This window comes from Schistocerca cancellata, chromosome 6 (assembly GCF_023864275.1).
Source record: "Schistocerca cancellata isolate TAMUIC-IGC-003103 chromosome 6, iqSchCanc2.1, whole genome shotgun sequence".
NCBI lineage: Eukaryota > Metazoa > Arthropoda > Insecta > Orthoptera > Acrididae > Schistocerca > Schistocerca cancellata.
The window spans coordinates 256,843,512-256,848,713 of NC_064631.1; positions in this window are offsets into that span (position 1 = coordinate 256,843,512).

A 5,202-nucleotide genomic window follows, 5' to 3' on the forward strand; every position below is an offset into this window, starting at 1 on the left:
CCTAGACCGGCAAGGGAACTTGCTGTTCCAACAGGACAATGCACGTCCGCATGTATCCCGTGCCACCCAACGTGCTCTAGAAGGTGTAAGTCAACTACCCTGGCCAGCAAGATCTCCGGATCTGTCCCCCATTGAGCATGTTTGGGACTGGATGAAGCGTCGTCTCACGCGGTCTGCACGTCCAGCACGAACGCTGGTCCAACTGAGGCGCCAGGTGGTAATGGCATGGCAAGCCGTTCCACAGGACTACATCCAGCATCTCTACGATCGTCTCCACGGGAGAATAGCAGCCTGCATTGCTGCGAAAGGTGGATATACACTGTACTAGTGCCGACATTGTGCATGCTCTGTTGCCTGTGTCTATGTGCCTGTGGTTCTGTCAGTGTGATCATGTGATGTATCTGACCCCAGGAATGACTTCACGGTGTTCTTATTTCAATTTCCAGGAGTGTAAATACCTGGGTGTCAAAATTACGAACAACTTCAGTTGGAAAGACCACATAGATAATATTGTGGGGAAGGCGAGCCAAAGGTTGCGTTTCATTGGCAGGACACTTAGAAGATGCAACAAGTCCACTAAAGAGACAGCTTACACTACACTCGTTCGTCCTCTGTTAGAATATTGCTGCGCGGTGTGGGATCCTTACCAGGTAGGATTGACGGAGGACATCGAAAGGGTGCAAAAAAGGGCAGCTCGTTTTGTATTATCACGTAATAGGGGAGAGAGTGTGGCAGATATGATACGCGAGTTGGGATGGAAGTCATTAAAGCAAAGACGTTTTTCGTCGCGAGATCTATTTACGAAATTTCAGTCACCAACTTTTTCTTCCGAATGCGAAAATATTTTGTTGAGCCCAACCTACATAGGTAGGAATGATCATCAAAATAAAATAAGAGAAATCAGAGCTCGAACAGAAAGGTTTAGGTGTTCGTTTTTCCCGCGCGCTGTTCGGGAGTGGAATGGTGGAGAGATAGTATGATTGTGGTTCGAAGAACCCTCTGCCAAGCACTTAAATGTGAATTGCAGAGTAGTCATGTAGATGTAGGCGTAGATGTAGAGTGTATTTCGGTACTTGCAACGCATGCACATGTTGCAATTTTAATGTCTGCCAGTGTATATGACACTTTTGTCATCTGAGCGCACGTTGATTGGGAACTGCATATCAACCTTTAGCGTTTCAGTATCCAATTCAAAAAGGGATCTGAAAAGAATAACATGCATCCCTTCCTCTGCGTAAGTGTATGCAATGCACGGAGGCTCACTCGGGCGCAGAGTACAGAGAAAGCCTAGCAGTAATGACACATATTTTATTCCACAGAATCAGTGCGGCCAAGTCAATTGAATCTGTGATTCACTTACAGAGCGAATGGCTACGAAACGGAACAACGCGTAGCGTTACGGCATCACAAAATAAAGCTAAAACAAAAGACGAGACGGAACGAAAGCACGTCGCCCTCCGATCGCACGTGCAGGGAGTCAGTGAACGGGCAGGAAAAGTTCTTCACCGAGTGGGCGTCAAGCCGAGCTACCGAAGCAGCAACTGAATCAGAGATGGGCCAGGCTCCACGGAGAATGCCATCGACAAGCTGCACACGCCTGGAGTCTATGAAGTCGGATTCCTAAGGGGACATAAAGGCAGATACGCTTCGGACAACACAGTGAGTTAGGAGTGGCTGAACGTGCAGCAAAACTGTGCAGATTCGGGAAGCTCACGTAGGCAGCCTCTTACCGTTAGGATAAAGATATGAGAAAAATTGATATTTTGTCGCATACTGTCAAAATAAGTCGTCACTCCACTTTTATTAAGAGGAGGTTTAACCAACGCAGTTTCCACCATCCTGTACGCGTAGGTATTCATCATTTGGATTCGCAGCTGTTGTATCTTGCGTGTTTGCGGTTAAAAGTTTTTGATGTAAGATACGCCAGTTGCGCAAAACACCGTTTTCTCGAAGTTACCAAACATGTTCCTGCACCTCTGCGCCTTCATCAGTGGGTTTTTGTTTTATTTAGTCTGTAATATGAATAAAATGCTACACACACACACACACACACACACACACACACACACACACATACACACAAACACACATGATAGTGAATAGACTACACTGTGCAAAGGCTCATCATTTTACCCACTAAAGAAACACCACGTAAACGACAACACAAACAGCTAAGAAGCATGCAGAAAACACACACACACACACACACACACACACACACACACACACACACACATACATACACAAATTAAATGTAAACAAAATTCAAAATTGGCGCCAAACTCACTTCTGAACAAATGAACACTAGGTGGGCTGGGACACACAACAACCACGATTACAATGTGTTTCGGTTATGTGTAAAATGCTTTTTGCGACCAAATTTCTGAAAATATGTGCTGTATTTACTTGTGTTTCACAACACCTCATAAGGATGCTGAGAAATAAGGGCTTGCCACACAAATTTTGAAGCACAAAATGATAGGGTAACTCCAAAAAAAAAAAAAAAAAAAAAAAAAAAAAAAAAAAAAAAAAAAAAAAGGGAGAGAGAGAGAAAACCTCATCAACATCATTTGGTTGCAGATGACAAACTATCAGTACGAAATAATACTCAAATGGTCCTGCAAAACCATACAAACCGATTGTAAATGTATTAACTAACAGAAACAATTAGTTATTTGAACTAAATATTATCTTAATTTTGTAATCATGTAGTAAAAAGTTCACATTACAAGTTAAATAAAACAGAAACCCACTGGTGATCGCACAGAGGTGCTGAAACATGTTTGGGAACTTTGAAAAAAAAAGGTGTTTTGCATAACTGGCGGCCCTTACATCCAACAATGTATGCGTAGAATCTGTATCTGAGACTGCTCCACCTGTGATTGCGACAGTAACTGGTCGCGTATTATTTCCGATGACAAGAAGTACACTGGTGTGCAAAGCAGTGATGTGTCACTGCTGAGCAACACAGCTCGATGAAACTTACACCGTACATAGAAAGAACTGCTACAGTATAGTACAGTAGGTAACAGCAATAAATGCTCAATGTGCCCAACAGAAGTGGCATTTTCATTCAAAGATAATCATTATAGTGCAGTCATTCATGATGATGCCATAGACATTACAAAATGAGGTGCACGATTCTCAACAGGGTGTGTGAGCACTAGGGGCAACAATGCTTTCTTCGCTACGTGTTTCGATGCTGGCCGCAAAATTGGCAAGGAGTTGCAGGGCGTTCCATTCCTTCACCAAAGGATGATGCTCGTTGGTGCGTGTGGATGTGCCACGATACGCCTCCCCATCGCATCCCACACGTGCTCGATGGGAAACGGGCAAGCGAGTCAATTCACTGAATATCTTCCCGTTCGAAGAGCTCTCTGTTCGATGCGGTAGCGCACTGTCATCCATAAAAATGACGTCAGGGTCGAATACACCCCTGAAAGACACACTTGTGGAAGGAAGCATTCACAATAACGTTCACCGGTGACTGTACCGTGTTCAAAGATTTGGTGGTCAGTACGGCCATATACACTACTGGCCATTAAAATTGCTACACCAAGAAGATATGCAAATGATAAACGGGTATTCATTCGCCAAATATATTATAGTAGAACTGACATGTGATTACATTTTCACGCAATTTGGGTGCATAGATCCAGAGAAATCAGTACCCAGAACAACCACCTCTGGCCATATTAACGGCCTTGATAGGCCTGGGCATTGAGTCAAACAGAGCTTGGATGGCGTGTACAGGTACAGCTGCCTATGCAGCTCCAACACGATACCACAGTTCATCAAGAGTTCAGTGGGTGAGAGATCTGGAGAACGTGCTGACCAGGGCAGCAGTCGAACATTTTCTGTATCGAGAAATGCCCGTACAGGACATGCAACGTGCGGTCGTGCATTATCCTGCTGAAATGTAAGGTTTCGCAGGATCAAATGAAGGGTAGAGGCACGGGTCGTAACACATCTGAAATGTAACGTCCGTTGTCCAAAGTGCCGTAAATGCGAACAAGAGGTGACCGAGACGTGTAACCAATGGCACCCCATACCATCACGCCGGGTGATACTCCAGTATGGCGATGACGAATACACGTTTCCAATGTGCCTTCACCGCGATGTCGCCAAACACGGATGTGACCATAATGATGCTGTAAACAGAACATGACATTTTGCCATTCGTGCACCTAGATTCGTCCTTGAGTAAACAATCGCAGGCGCTCCTGTCTGTGATGCAGCATCAAGGGTAACCGTAGCCATGGTCTCCGAGCTGATAGTCCATGCTGCTGCAAACGTCGTCGAACTGTTGGTGCAGATGGTTGTTGTCTTGAAAACGTCCCCATCTGTTGACTCAGAGCAGCAATGTCGCGATACGATAAACCGCAATCGCGATAGGCTACAATCCGACCTTTATCAAAGTCGGAAAGGTGATGGTACGCATTTCTCCTCCTTACACGAGGCATCACAACAACGTTTCACCAGGCAACGCCGGTCAACTGATGTTTGTGTATGAGAAATCGGCTGGAAACTTTCCTCATGTCAGCACGTTGTAGGTGTCGCCACCGGAACCAACCTTGTGTGAATGGTCTGAAAAGCTAATCATTTACGTATCACAGCATCTTCTTCCTGTATGTTAAATTTCGCGTCTGTAGCACGTAATCTTCGTAGTGTAGCAGTTTTAATGGCCAGTAGTGTAGCATTATGCCTCCTCACACGATAACAGCTGAACCACTAAAACGACGATGTTCGACATTGCAGGACCGGCCATTATGGCCGAGCGGTTCTAGGCGCTTAAGTCCAGAACCGCGATGCTGCTACGGTCGCAGGTTCGAATCCTGCCTCGGGCGTGCATGTGTGTGATGTCCTTAGGTTAGTTAGGTTTAAGTAGTTCTAAGTCTATGGGACTGATGACCTCAGATGTTAAGTCCCGTAGTGCTTAGAGACATTTCAACAATTTGACAATGCAGGACGTACCTTCATAAGGCAAGAGGTGGGAACGCGTAATGTATCCAGGAACATTGTCGAATATGTGCGTAGGCACTTTCCAAAGGTTGGCGGACGTTGCCTAAGATGACCGATGTTGCGCTTGTCCACGCCCACACTGATACCATGCACCTGTTCACAGTCTCGCGGACGCCCACGCACTCACTTGCACATGGCTATGGAACCGCAGGGTGGTTTCCTTACCACCGGTGTTGCCAA